The sequence below is a fragment of the Microcaecilia unicolor genome, chromosome 2, assembly GCF_901765095.1.
Source record: "Microcaecilia unicolor chromosome 2, aMicUni1.1, whole genome shotgun sequence".
NCBI lineage: Eukaryota > Metazoa > Chordata > Amphibia > Gymnophiona > Siphonopidae > Microcaecilia > Microcaecilia unicolor.
The window spans coordinates 95,798,762-95,826,212 of NC_044032.1; the positions used below are offsets into that span (position 1 = coordinate 95,798,762).

At 45.9% G+C, this 27,451-nt stretch overlaps 1 protein-coding gene across 4 annotated transcripts in view; it reads left to right on the forward strand.

The window, feature by feature from the left end:
- The first annotated feature begins 4,229 nt into the window (after nt 1-4,229).
- Nucleotides 4,230-27,451, forward strand: part of IL31RA (interleukin 31 receptor A) — a 148,514-nt gene continuing 125,292 nt past the window's right edge. For 2 of the 4 annotated variants that reach the window (XM_030193140.1, XM_030193143.1), the window contains exon 1: nt 4,230-4,310. The gene's annotated coding sequence lies outside the window, so the exon portion shown is untranslated. Of the gene's footprint in view, nt 4,311-8,353; nt 8,493-27,451 lie in introns of those variants that run through there. The other 2 variants (XM_030193141.1, XM_030193142.1) reach the window with 1 other exon arrangement.

Genomic DNA, 27,451 nt, shown 5'->3' on the forward strand with positions numbered 1-27,451 from the left:
ACCAAAGGTGGCCTCTCATAACCTCCGATCAGTGGGTTCCTCAAATAGTCCGGCAAGGATACACCCTCAATTTGGCCTCAAAACCTCCAAATTGTCCACCGGGAGCTCAGTCTTTCAGCTTCCAGCACAAGCAGGTACTTGCAGAGGAACTCTCCGCCCTTCTCAGCGCCAATGCGGTCGAGCCCGTGCCATCCGGGCAGGAAGGGCTGGGATTCTATTCCAGGTACTTCCTTGTGGAAAAGAAAACAGGGGGGATGCGTCCCATCCTAGACTTAAGGGCCCTGAACAAATATCTGGTCAAAGAAAAGTTCAGGATGCTTTCCCTGGGCACCCTTCTTCCCATGATTCAGGAAAACGATTGGCTATGCTCTCTGGACTTGAAGGATGCCTACACACACATCCCGGTACTGCCAGCTCACAGGCAGTATCTGCGATTTCAGCTGGGCACACGTCACTTCCAGTACTGTGTGCTACCCTTTGGGCTCGCCTCTGCGCCCAGGGTGTTCACAAAGTGCTTGGCTGTAGTAGCAGCGGCACTTCGCAGGCTGGGGGTGCACGTGTTCCCATATCTCGACGATTGGCTGGTGAAGAACACATCCGAGGCAGGAGCCCTGCAGTCCATGCAGATGACTATTCGCCTACTGGAGCTACTGGGGTTTGTGATAAATTATCCAAAGTCCCATCTTCTCCCAGTGCAGAAACTCGAATTCATAGGAGCTCTGCTGGATTCTCGGACGGCTCGCGCCTATCTCCCAGAGGCGAGAGCCAACAACTTGTTGTCCCTCGTCTCGCGGGTGCGAGCGTCCCAGCAGATCACAGCTCGGCAGATGTTGAGATTGCTGGGCCACATGGCCTCCACAGTTCATGTGACTCCCATGGCCCGCCTTCACATGAGATCTGCCCAATGGACCCTAGCTTCCCAGTGGTTTCAGGCTGCTGGGGATCTAGAAGACGTGATCCACCTGTCCACGAGTTTTCTCAAATCCCTGTATTGGTGGACGATTTGGCCCAATTTGACTCTGGGACGTCCTTTCCAAATTCCTCAGCCACAAAAAGTGCTGACCACGGATGCGTCTCTCCTGGGTTGGGGAGCTCATGTCGATGGGCTTCACACCCAAGGAAGCTGGTCCCTCCAGGAACGCGATCTGCAGATCAATCTTCTGGAGTTGCGAGCGATCTGGAACGCTCTGAAGGCTTTCAGAGATCGGCTGTGCCACCAAATTATCCAAATTCAGACAGACAACCAGGTTGCCATGAACTACGTCAACAAGCAGGGGGGCACCGGATCTCGCCCCCTGTGTCAGGAAGCCATCAGCATGTGGCTCTGGGCTCGCCGTCACGGCATGGTGCTCCAAGCCACATATCTGGCAGGCGTAAACAACAGTCTGGCCGACAGGTTGAGCAGGATTATGCAACCTCACGAGTGGTCGCTCAATTCCCGTGTAGTGCGACAGATCTTCCATGTGTGGGGCACCCCCTTGGTAGATCTCTTTGCATCTCGAGCCAACCACAAAGTCCCTCAGTTCTGTTCCAGGCTTCAGGCCCACGGCAGACTGGCATCGGATGCCTTCCTCCTGGACTGGGGGGAGGGTCTGCTGTATGCTTATCCTCCCATACCTCTGGTGGGGAAGACTTTGTTGAAACTCAAGCAAGACCGAGGCACCATGATTCTGATTGCTCCTTTTTGGCCGCGTCAGATCTGGTTCCCTCTTCTTCTGGAGTTGTCCTCCGAAGAACCGTGGAGATTGGAGTGTTTTCCGACCCTCATCACACAGGACGAAGGGGCGCTTCTGCATCCCAGCCTCCGGTCCCTGGCTCTCACGGCCTGGATGTTGAGAGCGTAGACTTTGCCTCTTTGGGTCTGTCAGAGGGTGTCTCCCGCATCTTGCTTCCAGGAAAGATTCCACTAAGAGGAGTTACTTCTTTCTATGGAGGAGGTTTGCCGTCTGGTGTGACAGCAAGGCCCTAGATCCTCGCTCTTGTCCTACACAGACCCTGCTTGAATACCTTCTGCACTTGTCTGAGTCTGGTCTCAAGACCAACTCTGTAAGAGTTCACCTTAGTGCAATCAGTGCATACCATTACCGTGTGGAAGGTAAGCCGATCTCAGGACAGCCTTTAGTTGTACGCTTCATGAGAGGTTTGCTTTTGTCAAAGCCCCCTGTCAAGCCTCCTACAGTGTCATGGGATCTCAATGTCGTTCTCACCCAGCTGATGAAACCTCCTTTTGAGCCACTGAACTCCTGCCATCTGAAGTACTTGACCTGGAAGGTCATTTTCTTGGTGGCAGTTACTTCAGCTCGTAGAGTCAGTGAGCTTCAGGCCCTGGTAGCCCAGGCCCCTTACACCAAATTTCATCATAACAGAGTAGTCCTCCGCACTCACCCTAAGTTCTTGCCAAAGGTTGTGTCGGAGTTCCATCTGAACCAGTCAATTGTCTTGCCAACATTTTTTCCCAGTCCTCATTCCTGCCCTGCTGAACGTCAGCTGCACACATTGGACTGCAAGAGAGCATTGGCCTTCTATCTGGAGCGGACACAGCCCAACAGACAGTCCGCCCAATTGTTTCTTTCTTTTGATCCTAACAGGAGGGGAGTGGCTGTAGGAAAACGCACCATATCCAATTGGCTAGCAGATTGCATTTCCTTCACTTACGCCCAGGCTGGGCTGGCTCTTGAGGGTCATGTCACGGCTCATAATGTTAGAGCCATGGCAGCGTCGGTAGCCCACTTGAAGTCAGCCACTATTGAAGAGATTTGCAAAGCTGCGACGTGGTCATCTGTCCACACATTCACATCTCATTACTGCCTGCAGCAGGATACCCGACGCGACAGTCGGTTCGGGCGGTCAGTGCTTCAGAATCTGTTTGGGGTTTAGAATCCAACTCCACCCCCCTAGGCCCATGTTTGTTCTGTTCCAGGCTGCACTCTCAGTTAGTTGGTAAATTTTTTAGGTCAATCTCAGTTATGTCCTCGCCGTTGCGAGGCCCAATTGACCATGGTTGTTGTTTTGAGTGAGGCTGGGGGCTAGGGATACCCCATCAGTGAGAACAAGCAGCCTGCTTGTCCTCGGAGAAAGCGAATGCTACATACCTGTAGAAGGTATTCTCCGAGGACAGCAGGCTGATTGTTCTCACAAACCCGCCCGCCTCCCCTTTGGAGTTGTGTCTTCCCTAGTCTTTGTCTTGCTACATATGAGACTGGCCGGCACGAGCCGGTTTCAGGCGGGAAGACGGCCGCGCATGCGCGGTGCGCATTGGCGCGTGAGGGCTAGCAAAGGCTTTTGCTAGTGAAGTTTCCGATTGGAGGGGCTGCCGTGGACGTCACCCATCAGTGAGAACAATCAGCCTGCTGTCCTCGGAGAATACCTTCTACAGGTATGTAGCATTCGCTTTGTGTTCATATGAAACATGTTCTGACATTTAATTTTTGCAAGATTTAACTTGTTGGAAATGTTTAACATGCTGATTCATCAATAAAAAATAGTTGAAACATAAAAATGTCCTCCTTTTTAGACATGGACGTTTCTTCCCATTTGAAAATCCCTGTTGGCTGTCTTTACTTTGGGCCCTCCTTAGTCCTCCTGTCCAAAACATGCCCCCTTGCTATTTGGATGAATTGCAGTGTGAAATGTCCAATTCTGACTTTACAAAATCAGGATTTGGACATTTTTAGCAGGTGGACTTTTTTTTAAAAGGCATTTTAAAACATCCACCTGCTATGAAAATGAGCACTTTTCTATCATGCCACCAACACTCAAGCCATCTCAAGAAACATTTCACCAATGTACTTCTCAAGAAACATTTCACCAATGTACTTCTTGCCGTGCCGTGGATTCTTTTCAGCCAAACGTATTTCCATGTAATTTCATTGAGTGTCCCCTGGTCTTTGTACTTAATTAAAAATCAATTCACTTGTACCTGTTCTACACCACTCAGGCTTTTGTAGACCTCAATAGATTGTTACATTTTTAGTTTTAAAATATTTGCATATATATATATATACACACATTTAAACTCAAAAATGGAAAAGAGAGCATGATCAGCATAGAGAAGGTGGTGTTGATCAGACTAGATAATAGGGAGAAAAACTTAAGGCTACTGCAGGATTTAAGTGACTAAAAAAGAGGAAAACTAGAAATGGTTCCAGTAGGTGGTGCAAACATTTGCTAAGTAGATATAATTGCAAAGTAGGAACCGCAGCAGATGAGCTAGGGCTGGTGTAGTGGGAGCAGGATGTGTGCGGGGCAAAGATAATGAACTGCTTTCTAGATTCCTACTGGCGGCTGGTGCAAAGAACCAAGATAGCCAGGTAGGGACCAGAGATCTGAAAGATTTATACACTACTGTTGCAGGTTGTTGCTGTGCCTAGCTGGATATATTTTTGAGTCTCTTACTAATTTACTTTCTTTGTTGCCTCGCTTCTACCATGTGCTTTCTGTCGTTAACTTACTCTGTATATATAGAGGGAAGCTTAGATACTGGAAATCTGGACTTATTTTTATTATATCGCTGTGATTTGGCTTTTTTTTTTTTTGCACAGCAGTTTTATACAGGCATTTTCATATGTAATCTTTAAAAGTTTTGTTACCAAAGTGTCATCATTTTAACATTTAAAACTTGATTCACTATGATTCTCTTGTTTGGATTTTAGATATTTTCCACTAGTGTTTCAAGCAATAGTACATATAGGTACAGGCAGTATTTCCTTGACCACAGAGGGCTTACAGTTTTTACCTGAGGCAATGAAGAGTTAAATGACTTGATCAAGGTCACTAGGAGCACTGGTAGGATTTGGCTTCCCTGGTTCTCAGCCTACTATGTTAATAGGGGGAAAAAAACGGTAACATTTTCTCTTTGTAGAAATGCACCTTTTTATAACTGGTTTATTGTGGGGTAGGTGGTGAAGATTTTGATTATGTCTATCTTGATGTGGAAGATTAGTCTAATGGTTAGTGCAGGGCCCTCAGAACCAGGGGAACTGGGCTTGATTCCCACTGCAGCTTCTTTTGACTCTGGGTAAGTTACTTAACTCTCCTTTGCTCTATGCACAAACTAAATGCTTGTATATAACATGTAAAACACTTTGATTATACTGTCTTATCAAATCCCTTTCCCTTATTTTTATATTTAGTTGTACTATGCTGTGAACTTATGCTGGAAAGATATATAATGAAATGAAATATGGAAAATAAAGTATGATTTTTCTGGTTAACTTAGGTGGTTAAGTGCTGAATATTGGGGCTTAACTGCATAAGCGCCGACTCTGCCCTCAGACACCCACAAAAGTCAGTTAAGTGGTTAGTGTAGATAACCAGTTACAGCTGCTGAATAAGTGCCGCTGAATATCAGTGGATAACCTCGCACAAGCGCCTCTTCTGCCCACCGAAATCACTTTGAATCAGGGGCATAGCCAGACTTCGGCAGGAGGGGGGTCCGGAGCCCGAGGTGAGGGGGCACATTTTAGCCTCCCCCCCCCTTGGCGCCGCCGACCCCCTGCCACTTTTGACCCCCTCCCCCAGTGCCGCTGCCCCTCCCCCATCCCTTTTGACCCCCCCCTCCTGCCGCCGCCAACCCTCCCCCACCACCGCCAGGTACCAGCCAAAGTCCCCTTCAGCGCCATTCTCTGAGTCTGGCGCATTCGCTGATCTGGATTCTGTTTCTGTGAGTTCTCCTGACAATCCTGCACGTAGGAAAATGTCCTGCACGTTCCTACATGCAGGACGTCAGGAGGACTCACAGAAACAGAATCCAGATCAGCAACGCACCGGACTCGGAGACCGGCACTGAAGCGGCTGGCGGAGGTTGGGGACCCCCGCCAGCAAAGGTACCTGGTGGCAGGAGGAGGGGTCAAATGTGGCGGGGGAGGGTCGGCGGTGGGGGGTGGGGAGTGAAAGCAGGGGGGCCAGGGCTAAATCTGTGGGGGCCCAAGTCCCCACGGTCCCACCTAGCTACGCCCCTGCTTTGAATATTAACCCCTTGGTGTTTTAATTGTTCTTTAACCCTACAACACATGTTGGGAAATGCTCTTACAGCTGGGAGTGAACAGTGGGGAATGGATCTCCCCTGTAGGATTTTGCTGAGTACATAAATGGTCTTCCATAGTCATGGTCAAGTTATTTTTGAGTCTTAGAAAAATATCCAAGGAATTCACAAAGTTAAAAATTAAAGGGAAGCAAATAAGATAAAAGACAAAAGAAGAGTGACGGGAAAGAGAAGGGACATAAATTGCAGGAAAAGCAACTGGTTATAGTATTTAAATTTGGCTACAAGGAATGAGGGGAGGGGGAAACAAGAGGTGGTGCATTGCTGTACTAGGGAGAATAACAGGGACCAAATCCAAGAGATGTCAAGATTGAAGAAATGCTTGATTAAAAGGATATTTTTTAGGACTATTCAAAGTTGTTAAAACACATGCAGACTGTGATAAATTGCAGGGAGACCTTAGGAAACTGGAAGACTGAGAATCCAAGTGTCAGATAAAATTTAAAGTGGACAAATGCAACGTTATGCACATTGGGAAGAATAATCTGAATTATAGTTACCTGCTGCTAGGGTCCACCTTGAAGTCAGTACCCAAGAAAAAAGATCAAGATTTTATTGTAGAGAATACGCTGAAATCTTCTGCCTAGTGTGTGGCAGCGGCCAAAAGAGCAAACAAGATGCTAGGAATTATTAGGAAAGGGATGGTAAATAAGACCAAGAATATTATAATGCCTCTATTGCTCCATGGTGTAAACTCTTCTTGCGTACTGAGTTCAGTTTTTGTCAGTGTATCTCAAAAAACATAGCGGAACAAAATGATAGAGATTGGAACTCCTCCCATATGAGAAAAGGCTAAAGAGGTTAGAGCTCCTCAGCTTGAAAAAGAGAAGGCTGAGGGGAAATATGATTGAGATCTACAAAATCCTAAGTGGTATAGAACAGGTAAAAGTGTATTGATTTTTTTTACTCTTTCAAAAAGTACAAATACCAGGGGACTCTCAATAAAATTACATGGAAATATTTTTAAAAGAAATAGGAGGAAATATTTTTTCACTCGAAGAATAGTTAAGCTCTGGAACATGTTGCCGGAGGATGTGGTAATAGCAGTTAGCATATCTGGGTTTAAAAAAGGTTTGGATAAGTTAATGGAGAAAAAGTGCATAGTCTGCTATTAAGATAGCCATGGGGAAGCCACTGCTTGCCCTGGGATTGGTAGCATGGAAAGTTGTTACTGTTTGATTTCTGCCAGGTACTTGTGACTTGGATTGGCCACTGTTTGAAGCAGGATACTAGGCTAGATGGATCATTGGTCTGACACAGTATGGCTGTTCTTATGTTTTTGAAGGTTGAACAGACTTCAAAAGTTCTGGGTTTCATTTTAGACCCTACACTTCCTCTTGAACCCTAAGTCAATAATGTAGTTCAAACAGTATTGCCTAAACTTCCTCAACTTCATAATATTCAACACCGTTTCGATGAAAAACATTTTTCTATTTTGGTACAGGCTTTTATTCTACCTCATTTAGAGGCGTTTTTACTAAGTCACGGTAGGGTTACTGCCCAGGTAGCACACACCAAATTGACCCTACTGCTGGGCTACCGCAACAGCCTGGCAGTAGTTCCCACCCCTGTGCGCAGTGTTACAAAAATATTTTTATTTTTGTAGCACCGGTGTGTACCTGGCAGTAATCACTGCCCGGTTACCGCTGGGGTAGCACAGCCAGCAGCCCTTACCGCCACCTCAACAGGTGGCGGTAGGAGCTCCCACCCAAAATGAGAACATGGCAAGTGCTTCGCTTGCCACACATCCATTTCTTTAAAAAAAAAAAACAAACCCTGCCTTTTACCCACTGCAGTAAAAGGGGACCTTGGTGCGCGTCAAAAACATGTGCTGACGCCAGTGCAGGCTCCCTTTTGCTGCAGCTTTGTAAAAGGACCCCTTAGTGATGTTCAATTTTTATTTCATGATATTTATATCTAGATATGGGAAGCTTTCAAATAAATTAGAAAGCTGTCAAATATGTTTAAAAAAATCTTTTATCCTCCACCTTTGAAGGCACTGGAACAGCTTTTGACTTTTTACAGATGGACCACACATAGGTTATCCCTTATTTCTTATAATCTTTTGCTATTGTTTTCAATAGTATTTGCTATTGTTTTGGGTGTACTAAAACCATGGTAAGCTCTGCCTACAGCCTACTGGCTTCAGCTTATATAATGGACTTTGATTCCTGTGTTCTTCAACCTCCTTACACTGTGAGGACAGAAGGGGAGAGTCTTGGAGCATGGAGCAGGAGGGGGGGGGGGGGGGTTCTGTTCTCTGTTTTGTACTTTTTCCAGCCCTTCCCCTCTTGTGCTCCACAGTGCTGACAGGTTGCCATGGAAACAGGAAGGAATGTTCCCTAGTTTTGCACTTAGAAGAGTCATCTGGTGCTCTGGAGTAAGTTGGCCACCTCTGTCCTAGCACACTGTGTTCTGACTTAATGAAGAGTGCACAGCTCTTGTAAAGGTACAATTATTGACCTTCATTTTTATGTATGTAAGTGGACTATCATTGCAATCCTAGTACTCACAGATTAACAACCAAATAATTAGACCTTTTTTTTTTTTTTTTTTAGAAATAATACAAAATCTGCATATCAATAATCTTTACACTTATGATTGAGAGAAATCATGCAGGGGAAAAAGGAGGAACTTCATTAAGAGGTCCTTTTACTAAGCCACAGCAAAACGTGGCCTGCGGTAGTGTGGGCATGTGCATGTGGCACTCACCGAGGCTAGTTTTTACCACGTCTGGGGGAAAAAGGGCTTTTTTTCATTGGGCCAGAAAAAGGGCCTGCGTTAAAATTGAAATCAGCGCATGCCTATTTACGGCCTGAGCCCTTAATGCCACCCATTGATGTAGTTACATATGCGGTGACCAGTCGGTACGTGCCAACTGGTGGTATGAGCGCACACCAAATCTGAAATTACCACCAGGGGGTATGCTAGCCTGGAGTAGTCTCGTTTTGGCGTGTGCGGCACGTGCATAGAGCCTACTGCACCTTTGTAAAAGGGCCCCCTAAATTATGTTGGTATACGTGAAGTATGATGGGTTAAGAGGCTGTTGAGCTTCTTGCCTATGTTTTGAAACAAGCTGTTTATGAAGGAGACTTCTTGTTCCCTTTTTATTTTGGATCTTGACATGGCAGAGGATATGAAGAAATCTTTCCTGGGGATCTGAAGAAACTTTTTTGTACACTAACCAACACTTGTTTCCTGCTGTTTTGACGACCTAGAATTTACTGATTGCCATTAAATCTACTCTCTGCTGTTAAAGCTTGGTTTTAATACACTAGTTCACACTATTGTAACATAGTAGATGACGGCAGAAAAAGACCTGCATGGTCCATCCAGTCTGCCCAACAAGATAAACTCATATGTGCTACTTTTTGTGTATACCTTACCTTGATTTGTACCTGTCCTTATCAGGGCACAGACCGTGTAAGTCTGCCCAGCACTATCCCCGCCTCCCAACCACCAACCCCGCTTCCCACCACCGGCTCTGGCACAGACCGTATAAGTCTACCCAGCACTATCCCCGACTCCCGCCACCGGCTCTGCCACCCATGTTGAAGGTTATTAAACTAACTAAAAATGGTATGAAATAGGAATTCTTCTGAATTAAAATCTTGAGGCTCCTACGTGGTGCCTCAGGCTGGCTTAAAGCAGATATAAGCGCATTAAACAGGCAAATTTAAGTGAATATAACCTTGGCTCACGGGGTGCTTGTTCTTTGAAGGAGGTGCTACTGAGTATTCCTCTGGTGGGGCATACCCTCTCTCCTTAGTTTATATCAGGGGATCTCAACCCATTCCTCAGGACACATCTATCCAGTTGAGTTTTCAGGACACCCACAATGAATATGCATGAGAAAAATTTGCATGCCCTACCTCCATTGTGTTCAAATTTATCTATGTAGGTATCTTGAAAACCTGACTGGCTAGGTATGTGCTGGGATTGGGCTGAGAACCCCTGGTTTTTGTCAAAATCAAAGAACAGATTGGATTGCTGTTTCTGAATATGTACAACAGAATGTATAGTTGCTCTGCTCCTCTTTGTTAAAAGGTAGGGGTTTTTCAATGAGGATATTACTTGAGTAAGAAATGCTTTCCCTTTCTCTAACAATCTCCATAGACTTCCCAAGTAAATTGATGATTTTGAATGCATAAGAGTACTGTGTGCATGATGAATATTTTCACAACTTGATAGGTAAGGAAGCTAGTCTTGAAACATGTACTGGAACTGTATACTGTATGTTGCAAAGTTGAGTAAAGTGATGTGGTCGCCATGTTAGTCCACTTTTAAAGGTAATAAATAGAATAAATAAAACAAAACGTAGAAAAGAAAATAAGATGATACCTTTTTTTATTGGGATAACTTAATACATTTTTATTAGCTTTTTTTTTTATACCCTTTTCTGATCTGAAGAAGAAGGGTTTACCTTCGAAAGCTAATCAAAAAATTTATTGTTAGTCCAATAAAAAAGGTATCATCTTTTTTTTTCTATTTATTATCATATTGCCACAAATCTGTTACTGCACTTTTGGTAAAGGTGTACAAGAATATGCTAGTCTTGTGTTGAGGAATATTTATTCTTTAATTAAAGCACAGCATGTTTACATTAATGAGGTAGGAATTCTGCATAAACTGGATTTAAATATGTAGTTTGTGTTTGAAACATAAGTGCTAAATTATTGGAGCGTCAGATGAACGTAGACAGGTGAAAGTCTGCAACTATTATCATTTTTGGTTTTTCTTGTTTTTATTATACTTTATTCAAATTTACATTTATGCAATCCAACATAAATAAAGATTCCAGAAAAAGAAAAATAATAGGAAAATCAATTCAACTTGGTAAATTATCCTAACATTATATAGTCCACAATAGGTTGATCCAAGATCTAGGAAATAAATCTATAAATTAAATGAAAAAAGCAAATTGAACAGAGAAAGGTGGGAAATCGCAGCCGGGCAAACGCCTAATACAATACCTATTACAGCATTATTCTTTAGAGGAAATAAATTCTTGTAACTTTCCTGAGTCAAAAAATATGTAAGATGTAGAGTTCAAAGAAACAAAACATTTGCAAGTAAACCTCAATTGAAAGGTTCCTCCAATTCGGAGAACTCTTTCTTTTAATAACAAAAACATAATAACATAGCAACATAGTAGATGACGGCAGAAAAAGTCCTGCACGGTCCATCCAGTCTGCCCAACAAGACAACTCATGTGCTACTTTTTGTGTATACCCTACTTTGATTTGTACCTGTGCTCTTTAGGGCACCGACCGTATAAGTCTGCCCAGCACTATCCCCGCCTCCCAACCACCAGCCCCGCCTCCCACCACCGACTCTGGCACAGACCGTATAAGTCTGCCCAGCACTATCCCTGCCTCCTACCACCGGCTCTGGCACAGACCATATAAGTCTGCCCAGCACTATCCCTGCCTCCCAGCACTATCCCTGCCTCCCAACCACCAGTCCCGCCTCCCACCACCGGCTCTGAGTGTCTTTGGGAAAATCTGTATTTTTGAGCCTAGAAAGGGAGAGTTCATGTGGCGAAAGTGAAGTCTCAATATATTGTTACGATCAGGTTGCAGGGCAAATGTAACCAACAGCATAGTTCTCTCAGTTATGACCGTCATAGAGTTTTCTAAAAAGTCTGTTAAATTCATACCAGATTGAGAATTTTCAGGAAAATTACCCCTTCCTGCACCAGAGATATAGTGTGCTCTGGTGATAGGTGGAAATCCCTCAGAGGGGACACCCAATACCTCTTTAACATACTTTCTAAGCATTTCCAGTGCCGGATTGAGCGGAGATTTGGGGAAATTGAGAAAACGTAAATTGTTAATCCTATCATCATTTTTGTTTTAATGGTATATTAAACAACCTTTTCTTGTCACCACAACACAGATAATATTTAACAGTGACCAAAATTAGATTATGTATGTATTTAGACTTAGTTCACATCTGGCACTTTTCAATAGTAGCTCAAGGTGAGTTAAATTACGTACAGTACAGATTTCCCAGTTGGTACCTGAGGCATTGAAGAATTAAGTGGCCTGCCCAAGATCATAAGGAGCATTAGTGGGATTTGAAAGCTGCTTCTCTGGTTCTTAGTCCAGTGTTAGTGGCCACTCTACCCATACTTTATCACTTTTATCCATTAATCTGGTCGCTGTTACTGTATAACCATTGTAACCTGATGCCTAGCTGCGAGAGATGCTGCCAGTTAACTGGGTGGGTGGGTGGGTTGGGTCAGTGCTGCTCCTCCCGTGCTTGCTGGCTCAAAAAGGACTCTGTACATTTTTCCTTGAATCCTTCTCGTCCGTCGCTCCTCCCCCTCCTCTCTCCCCCTTTATTCTTTAACTCGTTCCCCTATAACTACTCCTTTGTCCCTACTCTCTTGGCCCTCCCCCTTTTCCCCTCCCCCTCTTTTCCTTTCTTTTGCTGGCCATTGGCCCATTTGTGTTCAGCATCCCCTTACTGGTTCTGCCTATTTCTCAACTCGGGCACTCGGCACATGCTCAGACATAGCCTCTTGCGTCACACCTTAATACGTACACTGGAGTCTGTTTTCGACAGAAATTGGAATTTATTTGGCCACAGCCAGGAGCATCTAATATTGTATTTCTAACTTAATACATAACATGTTCTATTGCTTGACATCATAAATGTTAACATTTCTCTTGCCTGGGTACACAGCTTCTATCAACTGTCGCTTTTATTAGTCTCACAGGTTGTGCTGTCCAAGCACCCTGTTTCCTCTCTGCACTGTCTCGCATAGCACCCGTTGTCTTTCCGGTGTATCCCATTGAAGGATGCACCTACCATCTTTACACTCTGAGGATCTGGGCCTCCCGGCCGTTGAAGCCAGGAGACAAGCTGTGAGTCAGCTATGATGGAGGCATATCTTTCTTTGCTTACATTTCAACTTTTCCAATCAACTCTTTTCCACATAACGATTTACCACATACTTTATCACTTTTATCCATTAATCTGCTGTGTACCTGTCGCTGTTACTGTATAACTGTTGTAGCCTGACGCCACTGCCCCTGTAGTGACTCCTTGCTTGCTGCGGGCTCCCCCCCATCCTGACTGCGGCCCATACAGAAAGTGATTGCCTCAATATAATCCTGAAAGTCTGAATTGAAAATGCCCAACCCAATATCTGATAAATGCACGCTGTCTGCTCGATACAGGCCCTCACAAGATTCTGTTACAAGCTCATGCTTAATAACGTGCCCTCTTATAGTGTGCATGAATTTTTCCATCCATCTATTTTTCCATCCATCTCCTGGACCGGATGGTATTCATCCTAGAGTACTGATAGAACTGAAAAACGAGCTTGCGGAGCTACTGCTAGTGATATGCAACTTATCCTTAAAATCGAGCATGGTACCGGAAGATTGGAGGGTGGCCAATGTAACGCCCATTTTTAAAAAAGGCTCCAGGGGAGATCCGGGAAATTATAGACCGGTGAGTCTGACGTCGGTGCCGGGGAAAATGGTAGAGGCTATTATCAAAAACAAAATTACAGAGCACATCCGAGGACATGGATTACTGAGACCAAGTCAGCATGGCTTTTGTGTGGGGAAATCTTGCCTGACCAATTTACTTCAATTCTTTGAAGGAGTGAACAAACATGTGGACAAAGGGGAGTCGGTTGATATTGTGTATCTGGATTTTCAAAAGGCGTTTGACAAGGTACCTCATGAAAGGCTACAGAGAAAATTGGAGGGTCATGGGATAGGAGGAAATGTCCTATTGTGGATTAAAAACTGGTTGAAGGATAGGAAACAGAGAGTGGGGTTAAATGGGCAGTATTCACAATGGAGAAGGGTAGTTAGTGGGGTTCCTCAGGGGTCCGTGCTAGGACCGCTGCTTTTTAATATATTTATAAATGATTTAGAGATGGGAGTAACTAGCGAGGTAATTAAATTTGCTGATGACACAAAGTTATTCAAAGTCGTTAAATTGCGACAGGATTGTGAAAAATTACAAGAAGACCTTACGAGACTGGGAGACTGGGCGGCTAAATGGCAGATGATGTTTAATGTGAGCAAGTGCAAGGTGATGCATGTGGGAAAAAAGAACCCGAATTATAGCTACGTCATGCAAGGTTCCACGTTAGGAGTTACGGACCAAGAAAGGGATCTGGGTGTCGTCGTCGATAACACACTGAAACCTTCTGCTCAGTGTGCTGCTGCGGCTCGGAAAGCGAATAGAATGTTGGGTATTATCAGGAAAGGTATGGAAAACAGGTGTGAGGATGTTATAATGCCGTTGTATCGCTCCATGGTGCGACCGCACCTTGAGTATTGTGTTCAATTCTGGTCGCCGCATCTCAAGAAAGATATAGTAGAATTGGAAAAGGTGCAGCGAAGGGCGACTAAAATGATAGCGGGGATGGGACGACTTCCCTATGAAGAAAGACTAAGGAGGCTAGGGCTATACAGCTTGGAGAAGAGACGGCTGAGGGGAGACATGATAGAGGTATATAAAATAATGAGTGGAGTGGAACAGGTGGATGTGAAGCGTCTGTTCACACTTTCCAAAAATATTAGGACTAGGGGGCATGCGATGAAACTACAGTGTAGTAAATTTAAAACAAATCAGAGAAAAGTTTTCTTCACCCAACGTGTAATTAAACTCTGGAATTCGTTGCCGGAGAAAGTGGTGAAGGCAGTTAGCTTAGCAGAGTTTAAAAAGGGATTGGACGGTTTCCTAAAGGACAAGTCCATAAACCACTACTAAACGGACTTGGAAAACTCCAAAATTCCAGGAATAACATGTATAGAATGTTTGTACGTTTGGGAAGCTTGCCAGGTGCCCTTGGCCTGGATTGGCCGCTGTCATGGACAAGATGCTGGGCTCGATGGACCCTTGGTCTTTTCCCAGTATGGCATTACTTATGTACTTATGTACTTATTGATCTTTTTCCTGGTCTTATCTACGGACCGGTTTGATCTTTCATCCCTCCACACCCGCCGGGAGATGATATTGGACCAAGCTAAGCAAAACCTTGGCAGTATACAAGCCAATTTAAGAAGGTCGTTCTGTATATTGAGTAATAAATCGTTGCCCCCAGATGTACTTTTATCATATCCAGAGGCGGTTGGGTCTGCATCTTCCATAACAAGGTCGGCATTAGCTGTGGCCATGCCATCCCTCTAATACCTATCCAGTGGCGTTCCGAGGGGTGCTGACACCTGGGACGGATCGCCGATGCGCCCCCCCCGGGTGCAGCACCCCCCCGTGCAGCGCGATCCCCCCCACCCCGGCAAAAGAAACCCCCCCCCCGGGTGCACGCCGCTGGGGGGTGCTGCGCGCCGGTCAGCATCGTTGGTTTCCATGCTCCCTCTGCCCCGGAACAGGAAGTAACCTGTTCCGGGGCAGAGGGAGCATGGAAACCAATGACGCTGACTGGCGCGCGGCACCCCCCCAGCGGCGTGCACCCGGGGCGGACCGCCCCCCCATTGGTACGCCACTGTACCTATCCAAGTGACTGATACCTTTTCTGCATGCATACCGAAGTTCTCACCGGCCGGTCTGAAGGCTGCCCTTCTATGTGCCCAATGAACGTACAAGTGTCCGCATATCCAAATCTGCCTCTGTTCGTCCTGGCGACCTGTAAGTCATATGTGAAGTGGGATGTTATCAGGCTATAAAGGTATATTGCAACAAGGAACATCGGGTCAACCCCTTTTGATTTATTAGCAACCGTTTTGTTGTTGCGTTTCCTGACTATTGGATCTAATGTATCTCTTATATACATTAGATTTCCAGCGTCCTAGCTCCTTAATTCATGCCTTAGACCATCCTTGGGCTGCACCAATTCTAAATGAGTGTAGGCTGTAAGTACTCGGCTGCATTCCTGCTCGCTGGATGCAAAGGTGCAGCACTCTGGAAAATTGAAATTGGGTAATGGGGTGCTATTTGCATGAATCAGGAGCCAACCGGGAGTTTGTGGCCTATGTCTCAAATATAATTTAAGGTTGTGGATGGGGCATGTGAGGTCCTCCACATTCTGGTTTAGAAGGATGTGGGTTCCTTTGGCCAATTGATCTGTCTTGGATTTCCGAATGTATAAATCAATGGATGTGCCTTTTAATGTCACATCTTGGAATAGCAAACCCATGTCTATGCGGGCTGCTTTGGATTTTGCGACCAATTCACTAATTCGCAGGGCGCCAAGGAAAGCTAAAGAGAAAGCACATTTAAATAGGCAGGTCTCGTAATCGCTGGTACATACCTCACTGATTGTACCAAATATATGGGTCAGTTCATTTAGTGTAATGGAGTGTCTGCTATCTGGCTTTGTCACCATTGCCCTGTTCCATCCCTTCATCAGTCTAGTGATGGTAAATTTTCTCGTTGGGTTATCTATCCCTACTGCTTTTGTGAAGAAACTGATGCTGGCTATTGTGGTTGTTACACGTGCTTTACTAACTCCTGCTCTACGGGATGTTAAAATTAAGTGGACTAGGGCATGTACACTAAATATGTCTGTATAACCCTGCTCTTCCATATGCTGGATGAATGATAGGAATGCTGCCGTGTATCCTCTTCGTGTTGAATCTGACAAGGATTGTAGCACCAGGTCCCAAAACTCTATGGGCCAAATTGCCAAATGCTGTCTGGAACTGGAGTCTGCGTCTCGTCCGCCATTGGGGCACGGGCCTTGAATTCTGCAAACTTAAAACGAGAGAGAGCGTCTGCTATAGAATCCTCTTTTCCCGGAATGTGTTTAGCTCTAATAGTAATGTTGAGTACAAGACACTGTAAAACTATCTCTCTAAGCAGGTTAATTGTTGGGAGTTTGGTGGCTGACAATTTATTAAGGGCTTCCACCACAGCCGTGTTGTCGGAGTGAAAGATGATTGCCCTGTTCGCTAAGCGATGGCCCCAGACATGGAAAGCTGCCATTATAGGGAACAGTTCCTCCATGTCTGAGGCCATCGAGCTGCACACCAGGCTCCCTGGAAATATATCCCGAAACCCTCTCCCCCAGCTGCATCCGTATATAATTGCAGAGCATTAGCATCTATTGGGGCGTCCTGCCAGAATTATATTCCGTTAAAGTCTCTGAGGAACTGTGCCCATACTACTAGGCCTTCTTTAATGTCTTTTGTAACTCTGATGTGATAGTGTGGTTTTTTTTACCCCCGTGGTTGCTAAAGCTAACTTCCTAGCAAAGATATGCCCCATGGGCATGCCTCTGGTGGCAAAGCAGAGGAGACCTAGTAGTCCCTGAAATCGTTTTAAAGTTGCCTTCTTGATCTGTAACATCTGACTGATAGCTCTGGTGAGCCTGTGTATTTTGTCTTCTGGCAGCCTGGAGTATTGCTGCAGGGCCCAACTGTTTTCTCCGCTGCTAATGGAATGCCAAAGTCCCCAGCCACCTGATTGAAGGTTTTCAACATGACTGTGCACTCATAAACATTCCGCCCTATGAACAAAAAGTAATCGAGGTAGTGAACCAGCGCTCCTGACGGTGCAACCTATTCGACTACCCAATGAACAAAGGAACTGAACTGCTTGAAGTATGCACAAGAGATTGCGCAACCCATGGGGATACATTTGTCAAAATAAAAGTGTTCCTCGAACCTAAAACCTAATAGGGGAAATGAATCCAGGTGAACCGGTAGGAGTCGGAATGCAGACTCGACATCGGCTTTCACAAGTGCTCGTGTGTGCCGTGATTTCTTATGATTTCTAGAGCCTGATCGAATGAAGTGTATTGTACTGAACAGCTGTGTGGGTCTATGTAGTCATTCACAGACTTTCCCACTGGGTAGGAAAGATTATGAATGAGACTGAATTTTCCTGGTTCTTTTTTGGTATTAGACCAATTGGGGAAATTATCATAGCCGCAAATGGTGGCTCTGTAAACGGGCCCGCTATTCTCCCCAGCTGGAGTTCCTTGTTAATTTTTTCCTTTGCCACTTACATAAGTATTGCCATATTGGGAAAGACCAAAGGTCCATCGAGCCCAGCATCCTGTTTCCAACAGTGGCCAATCCAGATCACTAATACCTGGCAAGATCCCAAAAAGTACAAAACATTTTATACTGCTTATCCCAGAAATAGTGGATTTTCCCCAAGTCCATTTAATAACGGTCTATGGACTTTTCCTTTAGGAAGCCGTCCAAAACTTTTTAAAACTTCGCTAAACTAACCACCTTTACCACATTCTCTGGCAACGAATTCCAGAGTTTAATTATGTCAGGTTCTCAGGTTCAGAGCCCGCGGGGCCGGGCTCTGGAGCAAACGTGAGCCCTTGGGCTGCTGCCGAGGAGCGACAGCAGCAGGCAAAACCCACCAACCAACACTGGGTAAGCACACCAGCAGGGACTGCAGGCACTGCCCAGCGAACCGGAACACCTGGACTGGAATCCCCTGGACTGGAGGACACAGGACTGGAACACTGGACTGCAATCCTTCGGACTGGAACACACACCGGACCGGAACACACTGGACTGGAGCACACCAGACTGGAACACACACCGGACCGGAACACACTGGACTGGTCCCCCGGACTGGAGGACACAGGACTGGAACATGGGACTGGAGCACACTGGACTGGTCCACACAGCTTCACCTGCACTTAGCTACTAAGCCCCCCAGAAGTTGAGCTCCTGGGTTCGAGTAGCCGACAGGACTTACTGGATACCGGATGACATAGGGACCAGGACTGGAAACAGAAGTGCTCCTAAACCTAAACTGATCTACTTGCTCCCAAGCCCTAAACCAGCAGGAGTGTTCCTAACAGTAAACTGACAAAAGGACTTCCTAAGCCCTATACTAAACAGGAGCTCCTAAGCCCTGCTCAAGAAAGGGACTTCCTAAGCCCTAAACTAACAGAGCAGGGTACTAAATACAAAGCTAACACAGGTGCTACTAAGCACCAAGCTACAAGCAGAGCTTTACACTAATAAGCTAAACACAAAACTAAACCAGCTACCTAAGCACTGCTCTAGCAAGCTAGATACAACTAACAAGGTGCTTTCCAAGCACTACTCTGGCAAGCAACCAGAAGAGCTCCTAGCACTAAAAGGGAAGACAGGGGAGCCACAAGGAAAAAGAAGGGAAGCTAACACATAAGCCAAAAGTGATTCTAAATCACCAAACACCAACAGCAAAGACTGCAATGCTCCCAATAGCACAATCCCAGAAGTACTTCTAACAGCAAACTCTGCAGTGTTTCTAACAACACCAAACCCTGAAGTACTTCTATCAACAACAGAGCTTCCAAAGCCCTACACACAGCAATGCTTCCAAAACCAAGAGGGAAAAGCAGGGGGACCAAACACACAAACACCAGTGCACACTGCACTAACACTAACCTGGACCTTAGCAAAAGCAAGCAGGGAAACTAGACACAGAGTCAGAAGTGCACACTGCACCACCCTACCTACAGCAAACACCACTGTTGCAAAGGCCCTGAAGGAAACAAGACCACTTCCTTATCAAGGCCCTCCCTGATGATGTCACACTCCCTAGACCTAGGCAAAAGCACACTGACCCAGAGAGGCCCAACCCACACCAATGCAAAACCGTGAAACACTTGAAGCCAGTACACCCAAAGAGAGTTAGAGCAACTCAGGCAACACACACACAGCTGTAGTGAAGTGAGACAATTAAAGCCCTGCTGCTGGAAGCTGCCAGCACAGAGAGACAGAGCCAGCTTAGAAAGGACAGACAAAGAAACAGAAGCCAGCTAAGAAGCTGACCCCCAGGAAAGAGGTAAGTTTGAGAGGGGTTCAGACCCCAATCATAACAAATTACACGTTGAGTGAAGAAAAAATGTCTCCGATTCGTTTTAAATTTACTACATTGTAGTTTCATCGCATGCCCCCTAGTCCTAGTATTTTTGGAAAGCATGAACAGACGCTTCACATCTACCCGTTCAACTCCACTCATTATTTTATAGACCTCTATCATATCTCCCCTCAGCTGCCTTTTCTCCAAGCTGAAGAGCTCTAGCCGCTTTAGCCTTTCCTCATAGGGAAGTCGCATCCCCTTTATCATTTTCGTTGCCCTTCTCTGCTCCTTTTCTAATTCTAATATATCTTTTTTGAGATGCGACGACCAGAATTGAACACAATATTCGAGGTGCGGTCGCACCATGAAGCGATACAAAGGCATTATAACATCCTTATTTTTGTTTTCCATTCCTTTCCTAATAATACCTAACATTCTATTTGCTTTCTTAGCCGCAGCAGCATACTGAGCAGAAGGTTTCAACGTATCATCAACGACGACACCTAGATCCCTTTCTTGGTCCGTGACTCCTAATGTGGAACCTTGCATGACATAGCTATAATTCGGGTTCCTCTTTCCCACATGCATCACTTTACACTTGCTCACATTAAACGTCATCTGCCATTTAGACGCCCAGTGTATGCGAATAGAAGCAGCATTTTTTGGGTAGTTCATTGCATCATGTTGAGGCCCTGTGCACGGAATAGAGTACCTGCTTTCGAAGCCTGCAGCAATGGATGCTGCCTGGATGTCCAACCGCCACCTGAAACTGAACATGGCCAAGACCGAGCTTATTGTCTTCCCATCCAAACCCACTTCCCCTCTCCCTCCACTCTCTATCTCAGTTGATAACACCCTCATCGTCCCCGTCTCATCTGCCCGCAACCTCGGAGTCATCTTCGACTCCTCCCTCTCCTTCTCTGCGCATATCCAGCAGATAGCCAAGACCTATCACTTCTTCCTCTATAACATTAGCAAAATTTGCCCTTTCCTCTCTGACCACACCACCCGAACTCTCATCCACTCTCTCATTACCTCTCGCCTTGACTACTGCAACCTACTCCTCACTGGCCTCCCACTTAGCCATCTATCCCCCTTCAGTCCGTTCAGAACTCAGCTGCACGTCTTATCTTCCGCCTGGACCAATATACTCATATCACCCCTTTCCTCAAGTCATTTCACTGGCTTCCGATCAGGTACCGCATACAGTTCAAGCTTCTCCTACTAACCTACAAATGCACTCGATCTGCAACCCCTCCTTACCTCTCTACCCTCATCTCCCCTTACGTTCCTACCCGTAACCTCCGCTCTCAAGACAAATCCCTCCTCTCAGTACCCTTCTCCACCACCGCCAACTCCAGGCTCCGCCCTTTCTGCCTCACCTCACCCCATGCTTGGAATAAACTCCCTGAGCCCATACGCCAGGCCCCCTCCCTGCCCATCTTCAAATCCTTGCTCAAAACCCACCTCTTCAATGTCGCCTTCGGCACCTAACCACTACACCTCTATTCAGGAAATCTTGACTGCCCCAACTTGACATTTTGTCCTTTAGATTGTAAGCTCCTTCAAGCAGGGACTGTCCTTCTTTGTTAAACTGTACAGCGATGTGTAACCCTAGTAGCGCTCTAGAAATGTTAAGTAGTAGTAGTAGTAGTATCTGGGTACCTTGCTAATCACTGTGACATGGCTTCATGCCTGATGGGGGAGGGAGCTAGCCGGAAAGTTCGCCTGAATCCTATCCCTGGGAAGTCTACAGTGCGCTGCCGAATGTCCTCCGCCGCACACTGAGCAGGAATGGCGAAACTTGCACGGATGCCAAGTACATTGTCCCTGGTTGTATTGCTGGCATGATCTTTTCCCTGCTTGTGACCCATAGTGCTTGTGCCCTGCCGCTGATGTCGGAAATGTTTACAACTGTCTGTGCCTTATCAGGTCTCTATGGTTATAACTCCTGTCTTGCATGAAAGGCCTGTGAGCCAACATTTCGTCCAGCTATAAATCTACGACCCTATGTTTCCATGATATGGATGGCTCATCCGCCATACTCTTTCTGAATTTGATATCGTAATTAAGCCATGCCCACCCCCCCATAGCACTTATGTGCTCTAATGATGGAGTCCATGTACACCTGATCAGATAGGGGCTCATTTTGGGGTCTTTCTCAACTATAACAGTCATAAAAATGTGGAATGCAGACACCCAATTTGTAATGGATTTAAATATTCTGGACTTTCTGTCACATTCAAATGGCGATGAAAATTTGTCTCTAAAATTGCTGTCATTGTCCTGATCCCGTAAGAGGAGTGAGAATATGTCTATAAATTCTTTTTTCAAAATTTTTTCTTTCATCGCCTTTGACACACAACTAGAGAGCGTGAATACTCCACATAATACGTCACTTCTGGGGTTACATACTCCTTCGGAGTTCCCCGCGCTGCTTGCTAACTGTGGCTCTATATTACATGTTTGTATCGGCGTGCGCCCCTTAGTAGTGCTTGCAGCTTGCCTCAACTCATAGTCATACAGCGCGTTCTTGATCCCCACCACTAATGAGGAGTCATGGCTTTGTGTACTAGGATATGATATCTGTGAAGTGGCCGTAGCCATATTAGCCGACTTACCCTCTGCAGACCCATGGGTAGTTGTGGATGCCTCTGGCACTGGTACCAGAGTTGTATTGGGTATTTGCGAGGCTGGCGTCGTCGCTATGCATCCCATGGATTGCAGCTGTTGGGTTACTGATGTCACGCCGTGCTGCTCAATCTGTTTCCTCAGCTCCGTCATAAGAGCATCGAGGTCCTGGGATGGTTGTCCTTGTGAACTTTCTGGCCCGGTGCAGACAAGAAGGCCATGCACGATCGCTGAAACGCCGTTTGCCTAGCGCATCATGCTCGTTTTATTGCTTTTACTTATTTATTTTTTGTATTTTTCACGCCGCTCCAATCTCCAGCATGCACCCACTTTCTGGCGGCTGGGCGTGGCGCCCCTCGTGCCCCTGTGTCACTGTGGAAAGACCAACCCCTGCCCTCAGTGAACCCGAGCAACGTGGCCGCCTGGCCGAATAACTCGGCCGTTGAGAGACTAGGCTTGCCCAGAAAAGAGAAAAGAAAAGGGACACACGACACCGTGGGACTCACAACACCGTGGGACTACTGGGTCTGCCACGGCAGAGGACTCCACAAGCATCCTGCTCCTTCGCCGATTCCCGGTCGTCGCGATACCGAGCCAGCCAGCTGACCATCTGAGCCATGGACGATTTGCCTCATGCCACGCCACTCCGGGAACCCGCCGAGTTCCCGGGAAACCTGTGCTCCCTCAGCCCAGCGGCTGGGACCCCATCCTCCGCTGTTTCCAAATGCAGCAAGCAGACCATTTAACTAAGCGACACCCCCCCCTCTGAGTGCGTGCGTGTTATTATTTTTTATTTATTTATTTTGTACATACCCTGGTGCGTACAGACGATCACTGCGGGTCCGGGCACTATAACTCCTGCCTGCCTATGCCGCACGAGCGCTCGCAGGGAGAGAATGCCGCGTGGATGGGACACAGTGCTGACTAACACAGGGGCAGCTGAAGGAAGTAAGTGCTGCTCCACCTGGCCTCGATGCCGAAAAAACGGTTCTCTAGAGGTGAGTGCCGCATGGCCGTTCAGGAGAAAGAAGTCAGCGCTGCTCCTCCCGTGCTTGCTGGCTCAAAAAGGACTCTGTACGTTTTTCCTTGGATCCTTCTCGTCCTTCGCCCCTCCCCCTCCTCTCTCCCCCTTTATTCTTTAACTCTTTCCTCCTCATTCCCCTGTAACTACTCCTTTGTCTCTACTCTCTTGACCCTCCCCCTTTCCCCCTCCCCCTCTTTTCCTTCCTTTTGCTGGCCATCAGCCCCTTTGTGTTCGGGGGAGGGGGGGGGGGTCCCTTTACTGGTTCTGCCTATTTCTGAGTGCTGATGTTGCTCCTAGCACAGGGAAGTCAACAAGTGACCAGGTGATCATGGACAGAATCCTCAATTAGCATAAGGGACAGCTTATCCACTGGGCAAGAAAATAAATCAGTGGAGTATAAGGGTAACAAAGACATGATTTTCCTAGATTACAGATCAGAGGTTGATATGAAGAGACAGTTATTGTGAGAGATAAAGCAGCGATTATATAAGCACAGCATAAAAATGGCTCTACTGTATCCAGCAAAACTGTGAGTGCAGTGAAATTTTTTCCCCCAAAATTATAGATGTTGAAAAGTTCTTGGTCCTTCATTTTCCTGATCCCCCTTTTCATGCAGAGTATGGGAAAGCCCCAGCAAGAGGCAGCTGGAAAAAAAAACAAAGCAAAGCAATTGTGTATGCAAAAATGCAGAGATGATAGAGAAAATACTTGCTTGATTTGCCCAAGAAGATCTGGTTGAGGAGGGATGTTGAAGGGCTTCTCTGACTTGGTTGCTGCCACCTGATTCCATGTCGGATTCTATCTTTGTCTTACACTAAGTGGACAAGGTGAACTGTAAATGAAACCGGGGCGTAGCCAGACAGCAAATTTTGGGTGGGCCTAGGCAAGAAGTGGGCGGGCACCAAGTGTTCTCCACCACACCAAAAAAATATCTCAGCTGGTGGAAAAATGCTTCTCTCCACCTTCGCAGTCTGCAGCAGACATGCGCTGAAAACTGAGCATGCGTAGGTGTCAGTATCATGGAGAGCAGCATTTTCGTTACCATCAGGGGGAAGTCTTCAGCTGGCAGAGATTGGGATCCCCACCAGCTACCGCTAAACGTATATTACTGTTGGGTGGGCCTGAGCCCTAAGTGGGTGGGCCCCGGCCCACCCAGGCCCACCTGTGGCTACGCCACTGAATGAAACATTCTGAGATAACCCAAGGATTGTGTGGCCAGCTGGGGTGAAGTCTCTTTTTAGATCATATTGTCATGACCAGTGTATGCCACATGACCACATGACCAATATGTACCCTTTTTCCTGCTTTAAGCATGAGTTAGCACTTAATGTGATTTAGTAATAGTATGACTTCTTTGGGGGTGATTATCTTGGCACAAATTAATGACTTGCACAAGGATAAAGGCAGATTTGGGTAGGTGGGTTTCATAGTTAATTCTTAGCTTTGGCATTAGCATATGGGAGTATTACTGGCTGCACCACCTGAATTATATCATTGGCATTTTCAAGTCTCTGCCTCCATCTGCTGATAGAGGGACATAACTGGTTAGTCTGGTAGGACTCAAGGAAAGGAAATTATCAGGGAAGAGTACATTTCTCTATATGGTTTAATGGGGGAGGGAGAGGGGACATATATACATAAGCCAGTCAAAAAGCCTAACAAGTTCAGAATTATGTTTTTCCATGAACATAAGTCAAGTTCTATCTGAATCTTGCAGGAAGGGAGAACAAGCACACTGTTTTTTGTATACTCTGTGTGACCAAGGAGAGTGTGAAAACAGTTCTTTACCCATTTATTTGTTTTTAAAAAGCCCTTCTATTGGAAATGTTATGGAATCAACATCCCGTTAAGTAAGGTACAGTTAGTTACTGCGCCGTTAAATAGAAACTCTGGTTTCTAGTGCAGTTTATCCTAGTCAGTTTGCCCCTCCAGTCCTCATCAGGTGTGCCACAGATAAAGACACCTCTCTGATGCTGAGACAGACGTCCAAATATTAGTTGGCAAGGCAGCAGCTATGCTTCAGAAATTACGTCCAGTCCTCCTGAATCTATAAATGTGTGCCCAACTTTGCAACAAGCAAAGTTGCGTGTACAAGTTATACAATAAGGGCATTTGCATATGTAATTTAATTAGCTAACAAGCTGCTAATTGCAGTTAGACTAATTATTGGCTATAATTGGTGTTGGTGCTAATTAGCAGGACTTACAAACATAACTGCCTATTTTATTTTATTTTTGTTACATTTGTACCCTGCGCTTTCCCCACTCATGGCAGGCTCAATGTGGCTTACATGGGGCAATGGAGGGTTAAGTGACTTGCCCAGAGTCACAAGGAGCTGCCTGTGTGCCTGAAGTGGGAATCAAACTCAGTTCCTCAGGACCAAAGTCCACCACCCTAACCACTAGGCCACTACTCCACTGTTGCTGCTATTTGAGATTCTACATGGAATGTTGCTATTCCACTAGCAACATTCCATTTAGAAGTTGGCCCTTGCAGGTCACCAATGTGGCCGCGCAGGCTTCTGCTTCTGTGAGTCTGACGTCCTGCACGTACGTGCAGGACGTCAGACTCACAGAAACAGAAGCCTGCACAGCCTTCTACATGTTGCTAGTGGAATAGAAACATACCATGTAGAATCTCCAATAGCATCTATTTTATTTTTGTTACATTTGTACTCCGCACTTTCCCACTCATGGCAGGCTCAATGCGGCTTACATGGGGCAATGGAGGGTTAAGTGACTTGCCCAGAGTCACAAGGAGCTGCCTGTGTGCCTGAAGTGGGAATCGAACTCAGTTCCTCAGTTCCCCAGGACCAAAGTCCACCACCCTAACCACTAGGCCACTCCTCCACTTATAAGTACATAAGTACATAAGTAATGCCACACTGGGAAAAGACCAAGGGTCCATCGAGCCCAGCATACTGTCCACGACAGCGGCCAATCCAGGCCAAGGGCACCTGGCAAGCTTCCCAAACGTACAAACATTCCACACATGTTATTCCTGGAATCTTGGATCTTTCCAAGTCCGTTTAGTAGCGGTTTATGGACTACCCCTTTTTAAACTCTGCTAAGCTAACCGCCTTCACCACTTTCTCCGGCAACGAATTCCAGAGTTTAATTACACGTTGGGTGAAGAAAAATTTTCTCCGATTTGTTTTAAATTTACTACACTGTAGTTTCATCGCATGCCCCCTAGTCCTAGTATTTTTGGAAAGCGTGAATAGAAGCTTCACATCCACCTGTTCCACTCCACTCATTATTTTATATACCTCTATCATGTCTCCCCTCAGCCGTCTCTTCTCCAAGCTGTATAGCCCTAGCCTCCTTAGTCTTTCTTCATAGGGAAGTCGTCCCATCCCCGCTATCGTTTTAGTCGCCCTTCGCTGCACCTTTTCCAATTCTACTATATCTTTCTTGAGATGCGGCGACCAGAATTGAACACAATACTCAAGGTGCGGTCGCACCATAGAGCGATACAACGGCATTATAACATCCTCACACCTGTTTTCCATACCTTTCCTAACTGCCTATAGTTTGCATTCTATAAATTGTGCATGCAAATTTAGAGCCTGCAACTGCAAGAGGAGGTGTGAACCTGGGAGAGGACCATGGTGGGTCAGGGCATGTCTAACAGTTGTACATGCAGGTTATAGACTACCTTCATTTATGCGCCTAACTACCTACAGCTAAGCACAAACATTTACACCAGGCATTTGGCTAGTACTCGCACCTAAAGTTAGGCAAATAAACACGGACTTATACTAATATTCTGTAATGGTAATTATCTGCACAACTGCCATTATAGAATCTGTGCCCAGTGCACAGTATCTCGGTGCCCAGCTTTAGGTGACCTTTTGAAAATTACTCCCAATATGGTTGTCCAAGACCATTACGGAAAGTTTGAAAATTTGGCTGTATATGTCACTGGTTGTGCCTTTGCTATCTGGGCGGCTAAATGGTAGATGACGTTTAATGTGAGCAAGTGCAAGGTGATGCATGTAG